The following is a 15,129-nucleotide window of genomic DNA, read 5'->3' as shown; positions in this document are numbered from 1 at the left end:
GAACCTATCTAGTCACTTTCTACCATTATCATGTATAATGCATTATGTACTATAGCTGTATATATGTTTATATGTTCTCTCTTATTTGTGCTCATATGTATTCTTATATGCTTCCTCATATGTGTCCTTCATGTACTTTATGTTATTTGGAGCTTTTCTCCCTGGGCATCTGCTGAAAATGGACCTGTGTCCAGTCAGACTTTAACAATGGAAGGACATATATATATATATATATATATATATATATATATATATATATATATATATATATAGCTTCCAAATATGCAAAAAGGCTAGATGATTTAGGATTTTTGCTTGGTAGTATTTGCATAGGTACTTTTATACCCAAAGTAGACTCCAAAGAACTTTTCTTCAGGTCGATGGTAAATGTTGGAGGTGTAATGTGGGAAGCAAATGTTTTATGAGTCTAATTAGTTGGCAGACTTTAAAATTTTCCTGCAGAATACTTTGCATTGCACTGTGAAAAAAAAACAGCATGTAAGTTTAAACAGCGTGAAGAGAATCACTATATGGATATCATAGTGACAAAACAGAGAGAAACAACTGCAAAGAAGGAGAAAGAAAACATCACAAAGGAAGAAACACAAACTATAATTCTCTACTTGATATGTTCATTTTCCTAGTCAACAAAGACTGAGAACAGTTGCACATATCATCGGCAGCCTAAGTATGCACATGTGTATACATTTAGCACAAATTTTTATATTCTAATATAGCTTCATGTAGTTGAGGTGATGGTGTGCTTTGCAAATTAGTTAATAATGCACTCCTAACTTCACCTCTTCACTTAAACTCTGGAAGCAATGTCAGGAATGCCATTGGCAAGGTCTTGTGTCAGTCAAACCATTATGGTGCGATAGAAATTATGATATTTTCTGTCATAGTTATCTATTTACAGTGTTAATCAAGTACAATATTTATCTGCTAGCTATTTTAACATATCAGAAAGTAAGTATGCCATAAATAATTGTGCAATAATCAGTCATTCAGCTGTGAAAAACTGTGTGCATTTGTCATCTGAATATTGAGCCAGATGTACTCAATTTCATTTAGTCTACTCTTGTGGAGTGTAAATGACAGTAAAGTTGACTTTGAGTTTGACTTCAACGTGCTGCTTATAGCTGAATTCACTGAGTAATACTGCAGTCTTCTTATCCTTATTTTTTTTCTCAATACTTGTATATTTCTGTTGTTTTAATAAACTGCTCATGACTGACTGGTGCATTTAACCTCACTGATAAGCTAATAAAGCTAAGTATAACCCTCTATGTTACCCACTGGATAGCAATCTGTCTCACTGACAAAATCTACTCTATTAGTGTTGGAGGCACATTTTCCATTAAAAGAGTATTTACTAATGGTGTACCACAGGGGTTTGTAATAGGATAACTCCTCTTTAGCACCTACTTCTCTGATGTTGAGGCTGAAACCAAGAGCCTGTGGCTGATGAAGTGTCTGAAGACTGTAAACTGGGAGTTGTGATAAAGATATCAAATGACCACTGGATTGTCCAGCATGGATTAACACAACACTAACAAGTGGTGCTTATACCATGGCCTCATACTAAATACCAAGAAATGCAACAATATGTCTTTGGGCAAACTCGGGAACCCATGTTCTTATCACATAGATAACACCCTCTCTAAAAATTAACTCAGTCATTGTGGGCTTATAGGTTCATGGGTAAATACCAGACTATTAGTTTGCAGACTATTACAAGTTTAGCTAATAACCAGAGGTTAGAATCAAACTCTGTACTTTGTATCTGTGAGGTAAAGAACTTAACCATTATGTCAACTCTACCGGCCCAACACAGATCACTGGATTCAAATACTAGCGTGTTAACCATTACATCATTACTTTGGTATTTTCACTGACAATGAACTATTCTTTGACCACAACATTAATACTGTTGTTAGAATTTTTTTTATATAGATAGACTGATCACCAAAAGTATATCTTCTACATCCAAGAAAGTCAGCACCCTCTACTACTCTTCTTTTATCGGGCCAGTTATAGAGTATAATGTTCCCTTTGGTATGTCCATCTCTAAGGCACATGCCCTAGCTCGAGAGACCACAGTGTTTCATTACTAAGGCACTCAACAAAGTGTTCCTCTTCAGCTACCCTGACTGCCTTAAGAACTCTCAATTGTTTCCCATATCTTACTGACTTCTAAGTGGGAACCTCTGCCTGGCCTGCAGAGCCTCAAAGAATCTAGTCCTATGCAACCTCATTTATATCCCAAAACTAATAACACTCTAAACACCCAGTTAAGAGATCTGAACTTCCACACCTGCTGGTGTGATCAGTATCTGTCACAGAGAATACTCTTTTAATCGAATAAATCCCCTTGGATGCAAAGCACAACCTGGGTTACTTGATGGGCAATTGTAAATATATCTCTGGTTGAGCCCTCAAACTCTCAAGAAAAGGGGACATAACTAGGTCCAAAATAATTCATGCATTTGGGGGTCTGGCCTAACTCCTCAAGTCCTTATGGAAATGGAGTGTAACTAGGTCTAAAGTAATTCATCTGATGGGAGGTTTGGTATTAATTTCATGATATTATAATTTGAATATGGGATCATGTGGCTAGGATACAAGTAAAGCACTGGAACAGCAGCCTAATATTAATCTATGAACTTATGAACTCATCTTATTGATGCATGCCTTGTACATTTACATTATGTGCATTCAGTATCATTTTCACTGCCATTATATTGTTAATTCTTTGTGAAAGATTTGTGAATATTTGTTACTCATACTGCCATAGTCATAGTCTTTTGCATATGGCTGAAATGGTTCTTGGAGCAGTTCACATACCTGGTTAACAAATGTAAAATAACTAAATAATTAATGTTTTTCAACCCTTTGTTTTTTCTAGTAAAAATCATTGCACCATTTTAAGTTCTTTAAGGTGGTTTGTTCAAAAGTGCTAAAACACCTTTGCATTCAGTAAAAGGTTAGACCAGTGAGGTATAAAGTGGTGCAATGATCTTACCAGAATGATTAGATGTGGTCTTTGTAATTAGACAGCCTCTAGAATGTACTTTCCTGACTGGTAAATGCAGTTTGGTCAAAGATTATGTTGTTGTCTATTATCCCTAGCTCATTAATGATGGTGGTGGTGGTGGTGTCATTTTTTTATGATTTGACCAGTTTTTTAATCATAATTTATGTCCTTTTTTGCCAGGTCTCACGATGATAAATTACCAACATTAAAGGTGCTAAAAATATATATATATATATATATATATATATATATATATATATATATATATATATATATATATATTAATCCAACTCACGCTAAAGGCGATTCAGGTCGAAGTGGTTCAATTGAAAAAATCCTGAATACGACACCATGGCAGGAATTATAGGTTAATAACACTATTGAGATGATAAAATAATAAAAACTTTAATAAATGTGAAAACTTTAGACATATAAAACAAACAGGCCTAAGCACGATGAGTGCTTTCAGTGGGACTCACCTTTGTCAGATATAAATGTTCAAAGGTTCCTATTGGTTAAAATAATAATACATAACCAAACACTTTGCTACTTATGGACACACGCTCATTCCACAATGAATAGTGAATAAGTAAAAGTAAAACCCGGAGATAAAAATTAGTGGAAGTAGATATCCAATCATAAAACTGCAAAAATATTCCTTAACCAATCGGTAAAAACTTAGTGATAATATCAAAACTAATCACATGGAGCGATAAAGATTGATAAGAACAAAGAGTAAATAAAAACTGATCTATTTGGAGGCAGCATAATCTGCGCTTCAAACTGTACCTTGGCGTACTGATTGTAGAATGAACAAAGATAGGGTCAACATTAAATGAAGCATGGCAGTGCATATTAATCTATTCCTTTCTCTAAAATGGTCAGTAGAAGGATGCAGAAATGCATCTTTACAATAATTATATAGTATTGCTAATCAGGTCTGCCTGTTTTCACAGTAGCAGACATATAGCAATAATAAAGGAGTTGGTGTTTTGGAAACTATTGATTTGTCAGTGTATTTACAGAAGAAACAAATAATATTATTTATTATATCTGCCCACATTTGCAGCAGCAGGTGTATAGCAGAGTGCAACTTAGTAACAAGAAAACATTTTGTTTAGAAAAGATACATACAATGTCATCCACCTGCAAACGCAAGAGCAGTCTCAAAGAACACATCAACTAAAACTTCTTTTTGTATTCTGGTGGATCAGAAAGTGCTGCTAGCATATACGGTCAAGTCCACCCACATTGCGGCTGCACACCCTGTAAAATAAAATGCTTGATTTAAGCTTAGAGTAATACAAATAACAAAATGAACTGCAATATAAAAACTCTGACCAATAAGTATTACAGAAGTATCAGAATGGTCAATCGTCAGATGATCTATGAGCAATCAATATTTGTCCAAAGAACACATCAGATATGTACTAAATTGAGCTACTCCTGATTATATATGACAAAACATAACCAATCCCCAGTTAATACTGCTGCCAACACCACAAATAAACAATACAAATCTTTTTTTTTGCAATTTTATGATTGGATATCTACTTCCAGTAATTTTTATTTCCTGGTTTTACTTTTACTTATTCACTATTCGTTGTGGAATGAAGGTGTGTCCGTAAGTAGCAAAGTGATTGGTTATTATTTTAACCAATAGGAACCTTTGTACATTTAGATCTGATGAAGGCAAGTTCCGCTGAAAGTGTTCATCATACTTAGGCCTGTTTGTTTTATTTGTGTAAAGTTTTTACATTTATTAAAGTTTGTTTATTATTTTAGCATCTCAATAGTGTTGTTAACCTATAATTCCTGCTATGGTGTCATATTCAGGATTTTTTCAACATTAAAGGTGAGGTCATTACTGTTGAATTAGGCACACTTTTGCACAGAGAAAGCTTCTGCATCTCTTATTGAAGTAATTGTGTAACTCAGTTTACAGTCATTGCTTCTTTTGGTTATCCAGAGTCCATTTTCCATTATTACATCTGAAAAATAGTATTTTATCTCTTGAATTACATATAGATTAGCATTTGATTTTTTTAAAGTTTCAGCTATTCTTTTATATAGAAAAGTGTTAAATGCCTTAGTGAGACTAAGATAGAAAGAATGAACTGTTAGTCTTTCAAGGGTTACTGTTACCCTGGAAGGAATGTCACACTACTCAAAAAAACACAAGATTTTTCCTTTAACAGATTTAACATTTCATATCTAACAGAAATAGGTTCCCTTTGTCATTTTGAGGTAAGTTGCATTATGACTCTCTCTCCATAATTTTATACAAAACACTGGTCGGGCTGTTGGGTGTAAGATTGTTTAGGTCTTATGTGAACAGCCCACCTTTTTTATGAATTGGTAACACTACAGTCTATTGTCACAACCCCATATGTTAACATTTTGTGTAATTTGATCATTCATGGTTTAGTAAGGTCTTGTGTGATTTTGTATAGGAAACCATCATGTATATTGTTTGATTCCATAGAACATGAGATTATAGTTTTCCTTCTGACCTCAGTTATCATATAGCAGTAGTTACATAGAGATGTCTACCATTTTCTTTAATGCACTATGGTTTACAGTTGTTTATTGAAGATTTACCCACAGTTGGTATGGTTTAATCACTGATCCATTCTTTCCCACAGGAACCTCTGGGTAAGAGTTGTGAGCTGTCAGGAGCTAAGAATGGTGCCATTATCTGTCTTGTGATCAGGATTTTCTGTTTAGTCCTAACATTCCCTACCATGACTGTGACTTGTACTTCCTACCTGTATCTGAGGATATGTATGCTTCACACCTCTAAGTTCCAATGTTTCATTCACATCACCTGTTCAAATGTAGTGCACACTTTTCCCTGTGGATCACCATGACCTTTGCTCCCAAAGTGAACTTGGGTTATCTGGTGCAAAGTCAAGGCTTTATCTCTCTATGTTTTGCATCTGGCAATGAATTTGTTTCTCAAGATAATTGGAATACTGAGCAAAAAAAAAAAAAAAAAAAATCAAAAGCAATGCAGCATAATTCCAAAATCACTGTATTTAATAAAAGTTTGGTGCTTTCATCCCATTGCCATCAGGTCTTTATCATAAAATCAATGAAGTAAAACCAAGTCCTTTTATAAAGAATGTGTCATGCGACTGTTCCATTCTATAAAGGGATCATCTTCTGATAGCCTTCTGTTCAATCTTTCTGGAATAACATGACCAACTTAGTGAGTGGAAACTTCACTGGAAAATACTGTAAGTCACTGGTCAGTGCATAGCTGCACCATTTTAAGTTCAGGGAACCTGTTTACAACTATACTTGGTTTGCCTGGATCACAATCAACTTTCTTTTGTCCTATTGTCATCAGAACAATCAAGGAAGTAAAACTAAGTAATTTTCTAAACACTCAGGTGTCATGTGACTGTTCCTATAAACAAATCAGCAAAAACAGAATTATTCAAAACACAAGATTAGAACAAATGTATATGGAAACAATGACTCTAAGTATAATAAATAAATAGTTAATTATAAAAACATTATCAAACCACACATATTCAAAAAATAGAATTAAAGAATGTTAATTGAAATATAATTACGTTCTTAGGGCTTTATCTGCCTACAATTTCAATTGCCAGAATAATTCTTTTGTTTCAGTCTGTTCTTCCCTCATAACACCTCTAAGGTTCCTAAGTATGCTTTCAAGTATTGAGAATAAGAAATAATGTTCTGGGAATTTTTTCACGTTTAAAAAGTGCATTATTGAAGTCTTCTGATGTCAGAGTGATGCCATACATCCTTTCCTTGAACAACCTTACCTTTTTTCCTATATAAAGGAGGTACATTTTTGACAAAAGGCAATGCATATAGTTTCAGTTGAAAGATGATTATAGTGTCCTTGAGTCATAATAAGGATGTGTCCAGCCATATTGTTGCTATTTCCTTCTTCAATTAAACGACACTGGGGACAGCTTCCACACTTAACTGTGCTTGTACATCTCCTACAACATTCATACACCTATTTTTTTTTGTTTTCAAACATATTTTCAAGATTTTGCCATTGCTTATAAAGAAATCTAGGCTTTTCACCAACATAGTTATGGTTGCCCCCACTCCATGTAAGCATTATCCAGATTCTAGTAATAGCCTTCTTAATGTTGTTACTATTGATATTATGTTTCATAGCCATATTCGTACTGAAACTTCCATTAGCTCTGTTAGTATTTCTGTCAGACATCTTTTGTTGTCTTAATCCAATCTTCTCTCTTTTTTCTAAAAATGTAATTCTGGATGCCCACCAGTAAATTTTGTGGTTAACATATCATTTAAAATATCAATTTCAGTTCTAAACCTTGCATCACCAGATACATCCCTGCTGCATGCACCATTTGACCTTCTACCAGTGCTGTCTTTTGTGCCATAAAACAATTGTGACAAATGATGTTAAAGATTTATTTTGATCTATTTCTCACAATACCAGTTTGACCTGGTTCTGTGAGGTATTAAATGAAAATGAAGTGTTTTCTAACTGTGACATTAATTTAATTTGTCAATTGATGGATGGGTTATTGATGAGCTATTTAAAAGTATGTTATACCTGGGTATTATTCTGAAAAAGTCTTGTCATTGTACAGACAAAAACAACTACTTGTGGTCTGACATCTCCACTGTTGTTTTTTTAATATTATTTGGTATAGTGACAAATTAAGGATTTGATGGCTATACACTACTGCTCATCTATTTAACCTATGATGCCCACTTATTCAAATTCCTGCTTATGTTTTAATAGCTGTCATCCTACGATTGTATTGTTGACGTCCTGATGAAATTTGGAGAGGTGTTGCAATGGTTTTTTGAGGGGGGTATTGTCTGTTTCTGATTTCTGCAAATTTTGACTGCTCTTATTTGGTTATTATTGGAAAAATGAGCAAATGAGTATGAAGGCAATTCTGAAAATGAATTGACTACCAGTTTGATTAATGTTTTTAGCTCTACTCAACTATAGAGGGAATAAAGATATTTTTATGAAGGCAACTCATAAGTGTTTTTGATGCATGGAAGGGGGCAAGAAAGAGTTAAAGATGGCAAGCTTAGATGTTGGGTAGAATGGTGAAGTAGGTAGACTTACTGCTTCACATTGGGTTGGATAATCATTTGGTTCTTCACTGGTGTGTTTTCTGTGCAGAGTCTGCATGCCCTCCCTGTGTCCAATGTGGGTTTTTTGCTGGGCAATATAGTTTTCTTCCTACATTCCAAAGATGTGCTGTAGGAGATTTGGTGATCCACATGATTGCCCATAGGTGTCTATGTTATGTGTGAGTGTGTCTGTATGTGCATCCTGCAATCTGGGGTAAAAAAGTTTCTCTTCTTGTACCTTTCAAGTTCTAGAATCGACTATAAGTCTCCTGCAACCTTGAACTGGTTTGGGCATGCAATCAGAAAATGAGTGAATGAAACTTATTTGTACAGCCTGTAAATAAGATAAACTTCTGAGAGGAAAATGTATTAAAACAAGTAGAATGTAGTATAAGAAATCAGTATTTATAAGGAATATTTATTTTCAGAAGAAAACAAAATGAAGATTGCAGAAGAGGACTCGATTTTGATGAATGAAGAGGTGATCCAGGAAGAATGTGATGGAAATGGCAGGGCAATAAACAATACAATATATAAAATAAATGTAAAACCTATAAAATGGCTGAGAAAAAGAAAATGGAAGAAGTACAGTGGATTGCACAGGAAAAGAAGATCATATTTTGATCAGTGAAGTTTTACAGAACAATGAAGAAGAAAAATAATTTAGGAAACAAAGGCAGCTAGAAGAAAACATTAGGTTGAAAGGCACATTTATCCACAATATTTTAACAGCATGCTCAAACAGCCAAAAGTGGATAAAAATAAAGAAGCAGAGAGAAGAAAGGTAGTTAGGAGAAAAAGAAAATGAGAACAATTTAAAAATGTAGATGAAGTTCCTAGAGAGTGTAAAGGTATAGAAAATGGTAGTGAACTGTATGGTGTCCAGGACTACGAGGTGGCTTGCAAGCGACCCTATAAACATAGATAAAGCAGATACTTTATATACAAGGATGAGTGCAATGGTGTGAAGCCATTTGACAAAATAAATGTATTAGGATAAGTTTTCTACTTTTTTCATGTGAAAGAAGAATTATGTTCCGGAATGATGAGAGCAAAGGGAGGTGTGAAGTGGAAGGCAAAGAGTGAAAAAATTAAGATGAATAATAGTGTTGCTAGTGGTGCTGAGTAAAATACATAAAGTATTGGAAGCTGTTGCTACTTTGGAGCCTTCATAAGCAAGTAAACAAAGGGTTTAAGTTTTTAAAAGAATTGGAACCATTTCCTTCTTATGAAAGCTACTTATTAGAGTAAAGGATTTAAAAATACACTGTAAGTAGTGTAAAAAATGAGGGAAATATTTTTGTGAATAAAGATGTTTATGGGAACCACTAAAGAAATGCAGCTTCAGAATGACTAATGAAAAAATATAGAGAATTCCGATTGTAATGCATATATTATATGTTTGAAACATGGATGCCAAGAAATTCACACTGAGAGCAAAGCTCAAGAGGTAATTGTTGGCAATTGTGTCAAAAAAATTATATTTTATGACTGGAGACCCAATTATAGTTCTTTGTAGTGCATGGACATGTATCTGCTCCTTGTACTTCTAGTTACACAAAAGTAAAATTAAAAAAAAATGTGATGTAGTGTGCCAGTAAAGCAGTGGGGAAGTGGTTGATGTCTTTACATGTTCCCCATCTAAGGCAAGCAGTCAGAACCAAAATAGTGGCTGTAATGTAGCAGACAGACAGACATGGGAGGTGAAAAGAAGTCATTCCATGTTTTGCCAGACACAATTATAACTGTGCACAGGGTGGTGATTAAATTGTTACGCACCTTTTTAACTATTAAGGTCTGGTGTCATACTACAGTAGCTCTGAACCAGGAGTCATTTTACCATTACTGGAGTGTAATCTTGGTGGTCCATACACTACACACAGATGTGCACACATATGCACACACATGCAACACACACACACACGCACACACGCACACACGCGCACACACACACACACACACACACACACACACACACACACACACACACACACCCACACACGTACACTGAGGTGATGATAATACCATGTTGTATAATAGGACTGGTATATAAGGAAAGACGAGTGCTAGAAATTAATTGCTTTTTAAGTCTGCATAATAACAAAGAAAGTAGAAAGTTATATGGAAACGTGATGTCTTTAATAAAATATTACACTGTTGTGTGATATGTAAATATATATATATATATATATATATATATATATATATATATATATGTATGCACACATAAATATATATTGGTATAGTAGCTTTAGTATAAACTGTTTTTGGTTGGCATGCAAATGATCAACAAAAAAAGGGTAAGCCAGAACAGTTTACTGAAAGTAAGCACATCATAAAACAATGTTTTTGCAGGGAAGTAAGCCCTCTGTAACCCCCACCCCACCCCTGCTATTTAAATATACCAACTTTGAGGTCGCAGTACTGTGGAGAAAAGGCTTATACCCCTCATTTGTGTAATATTGATTTTGTTGATATTTATTTTCTATTTTAGACTGTTCTTGTCGACCATTTTCATGTTAACCTAAAGCAGCTTAGACTAAAGCTATTAGATATATATATATATATATATATATATATATATATATATATATATATATATATATATATATATATATCCGGATTCCTGAGCCACTAACTAATCCCAGATCATCTATGCTACAGTCTTGGCTTTATCTTACTGCACCACAGAAATGTGGCAGCCATTATGCTCTAAAATGGTGTGAGGGATCTGAGGTACACAGAGAAAACCCTCACAGATAAAGAGAGAACAAGCAAGTGTCATATAAGTAGTAACCAAAGTTTAGGACTGAACCCTGGACCATTGAGATTACAAGGCATTTGCAATAGTAACTGTAGTCATCATACAAGGCAAGCAATCACAGGGACTGTAAGATACCTAAGTATATACACCTTTAAGAAGTTCCTTTTAATGTACTTAATAGTGCCCACTTCCTAAACTGAACAGGGCTGTACATAATAGTAAGGCCTTGCGGAGTTAATTATGACAAAAAAGGCAGTTACTAGAAAATGGAAATCAAAGTCTAAACCAACTATACTAGAAGTAGTGAATATAGTAACAGATATCAAACAACTTGAATTGAGATCTTTAGAAAAGGGTAGGAGCAAATTGCATAGCAAAAAATGAGAATTGTGGGAACAATACATACAGGAGAGGAATGAGGTTTAAAAGAAGGCAGGATTTGAATGAGCTATGTAATGTTTGAGTGACAACGATTGGGTAGATTATAAGTGATGTATAATGTTTGGAACTAAAATTGTCATAATAGTTTGTGATGTGTAATGCTTGCAACTAAGATTATGTTTATATAGTTTGTTTTTATTAATATAAATGTATGATTGCCTATGTCATATGTGATAATTTAATAAAGATCTTTCATATTTTTTAAAAAAAGAAACTAATGTAAGCCTGTGTCTACCATTCGTGTCATCAAAGCTAGACTTAAAGGTAGCCAAAGTAGTACTTTTTTTTTTTACCAATAGTGATAATTTATTCCACAGGCTAGGAATACGTTGAGCTAGGAACCTGTCTCTCCAGCGAGTCCTGTTTACTTGTAGGTGTAGATTTAGGTCCTTAGTGCAGGTGTCTGTAGAGCCACTCATTTTACAAAGAAATAGGATCTCATATAGGGTTGGGTCTTTCATGGCTCAGAAGGCAAGATGCAGGTCATCTTGTAGCACCCTGTAGGTCACTGAGAAAAAGGAGAGGTGAGCTACTCTATCAGACGAAAGACTTAAGAGCTTTTATTTTCTTGGCTAGAAATCTTTGCACCTTTCCAATTAAGAAATATGTTTGGATTTGTACAGTTATTCAGATCTTACTTTTTCCAGAAAAGAGATTGGATATCTACTATTCTAGCTAATGCATAGCCTTCCATATCTGACTTGATTTAATTTACAAGGGGTTGAGTTGAAAGAGGGGCAAGGTTATAAATGACTTTGATGAAGATGACATTTTGTAAACACAGTGAGACATAGAAAGACTCACATGTAAGTATAAAGAGTGTTAGAAAATAAAACTGCAGATGTGGAAAGCATTATAGGTGAAGATGGCCTGAGTCTAATGGCCATTAAATCTTGGTAGCTCTGTAACCATTACTGCTACATGACATGATTGAAGAATGGGCTAGCAATAATAGAAGACAGGGTGATCTTATTTATAAAGGGTGCAAAAGCACTGTAAAAAATTATATTGGGGTACAGGAGATAATGAGGTACTGACAGCCGTCCTTGAATCATGGCTGTTATTTCCAGGTGATGTACAAACCTTTGATTCAGCAAAGGGAAAAGCTGCTGATGAAGACATGAGTACGATGTCATGAAAAAGGGAGGTAATGCTGACTGTCCAGATTACTTCAGCAGGCTGCAACCTCTCCTGACTTTTCTATGGGGGGACTTACTTAATGGACAAACATTGTCTGGTGGTCACAAACAGGGATCATGCTGAAAATGAGTAGGATACCACCATGTACTTGAGCATTTTGCTCACTGACCATTTGATTTTCACTTGCTTGCTAAGATTCAGTTTCTCAGCTTGCTTTCAAATATTCATTTAATATTACTAACAGTATTAGTATTTTTCTGTATGCAGGCATGAAGTATGTCTTAGACAAGTGTCCATCAGGGCCACATTTCTCAAATTTGTTTCATTTATTGACAGGTTTTTCACTTCTCCATGTTAATAGTCATTCAGTCCACTTCATAAAGTATTTTCCTGGGTTTCTTTGGAGCTCATTACACAGGATGTGATTTGACTGTGGCAGCAGGTTTCGGTAATGGACTGTTGTTGATAGAGGGATACACTGTTTTTATAAATAGGAGGCTACTTGAGGGGGCATGTTATTCCTACTAGTGTTTTTAAATGTACTACTAATCTTCACCCCATCCTTGGTAGGTTCCTTATTATATCAGCGAACGCTTAAAATAGCGAAGGCTGTTTTATCAACCAATTTAAATTGAAACAGCAAAATCCCAAACACACGGGACAACGTTTTTTCCCAGGGAAAAAAATCACTGGGCCGTTTTCAGGACTTTGCCATTTCCTCCACTGTGGTGCCATCTCAGGGTTGGTATATTTAAGTAGGGGGTGTGTGGGTGGTCACAGCCCCCACATCGGGGGTGCTGGGGGCTACTTTATTTTGTGTTTGGGTTTTTTTTCTGGAGCAGCGATTTTTTTCCCAGGTGTGTTCGACGTTTTGTCGTTTTGGTTTTTAAGGGTCGATTATACAGCATTCACTATTTTAAGCATTCACTGTTATAATATAAACCCTACTTGGCACTACAAGATTCTACTCCACCATTTCCCTTGATCTGTACCAGACCACCAGTGGGGTCACAGTGCTGTGTTATTTCAGTTTTCTTTTTTGAATACTGTAAGGAGCCCTGTCAGTTCTTATTGCATGTGCCATGGACATTTTGACCTTTACTAGCATTTTAAGATTCATGATAGTGACAAGTTCAGTTTGTAATGGCCCAAATAACTCCCAGCATTTTCACCCTATAGAATGGCATATTATTTAATGGACAAACTACAAAATATGGTGAAAAGGTTTATATAGAATCAACTATTCGCAGCAGTGACATGTTCTTGATTTATTCCGCATTATTATCACAATCATTTTGAACTTTGTAACTTCATTGCATTTTTGCAGAGCTGAAATGCTGTCCACTATTTGTACTTTACTGTGCTTGTAGTCTAATTAAGTTGTGATTAGCCTCCAAATTCATGCCAAGAAATGGAAGTTCTTGTATTGTAAACCTATCCAGTCAGCAAAAGTTAAACAAAATAAATTCTGCAAATGAGTATGTCTCTTAATTTTTTAGTGCAGAAAAATTTCCTTAGCAAATGCTAGTCAATATTAACATAACAAATAAACATGTTAATAATGCAAGCAGAACAAAAAGTTATGAAAAAATCTGTTTTTCATCAGCAGTTGTTGTTTGGAGTTCATTGGCCTTTGAAAGATTTGATTTATGCCTATAAAATCTTTGCTTGCTATTCATTACAGGTCAGTGCTATACAGTGTGGGATGCAAAAATACGTGAACTTGTGCTGTCATAGCCTGAAGACATCTGGCAAATAGTTCTCTCCGAACTCTGTGAAGCAAATTCATGTGTCCCAGTGGATGAACTGGTGCATATAAGAGGAAACGCAATGTTTTAATGCGAGTCAGGCTTTTAAGAGAAGAGAGGAAAGCACATCAGCAAATGAACATGTTCTCCTGTTTGTGAGGTAAACTATTTGCCATTGTAAAATATTGGTTGTAGCTTTTGATATTTTAATTTGAAATACATTCTTTAATCTAAGTTTAGAATTAAATTGTATGAATTATGAAGGGAATAAAACATTTTAAAACAGTTTGTTACTAGGTTAATGAACAGAACTTTAACAAGTGGTATGAGCAGTAAGTAAAGAGGCAGAAATGAATGTCAGCCATGAAATACAGATAAAGGATTCTCACTCTGAAGGAAATTGATGATCAACACATATCTATATTTTAAGATATTAACTGTCAGTGACAGGTTGAAATGTAATTCTATATTATTACAAGTGTCTTGTATTTTGATGGAAAATGTTGATTTGAGGCTATGCCATAGCCACAGAATGTGTATTCTGATATATTTGAGAAGACAGATACAAACTATATTCATACAGAATAATAACAGATAAGAATTGTGTTATTTTATATTCCCGTTCACGTTCTTCATTAGCTTTGCACTTCACAAGATCTCTGTCATGAATACTTTATGGACTCTATTCTTGTTCAATTTGTTTAAATATTTTAAGGTTATTATTAGTGCTACTAGCATTCAAAGGATCAAGATGCTGAAATGCATGCATATTAGTGTTATATCGCATCTTACGCTTTATTACGGTTAGACTACACTGAAATGTATTTCACTCACTTCTCTACACAAGCTGTAATGCATAAAAATGTACATAAATAGTACTA

The 15,129-nt window shown here is 34.7% G+C and overlaps 1 protein-coding gene across 1 annotated transcript in view; it reads left to right on the top strand.

Annotated features, from left to right (window-relative positions):
- Positions 1-14,353: 14,353 nt before the first annotated feature.
- Positions 14,354-15,129, top strand: part of AGTR2 (angiotensin II receptor type 2) — a 67,806-nt gene continuing 67,030 nt past the window's right edge. Inside the window, exon 1 of the mRNA XM_044057457.1 lies at positions 14,354-14,408. The gene's annotated coding sequence lies outside the window, so the exon portion shown is untranslated. The remainder of the gene's footprint in view (positions 14,409-15,129) is intronic.

The sequence above is a fragment of the Protopterus annectens genome, chromosome 15.part0 (assembly GCF_019279795.1).
Source record: "Protopterus annectens isolate FY-2018-M chromosome 15.part0, PAN1.0, whole genome shotgun sequence".
NCBI lineage: Eukaryota > Metazoa > Chordata > Ceratodontiformes > Protopteridae > Protopterus > Protopterus annectens.
This window is presented reverse-complemented; position numbering and strand designations above follow the sequence as displayed.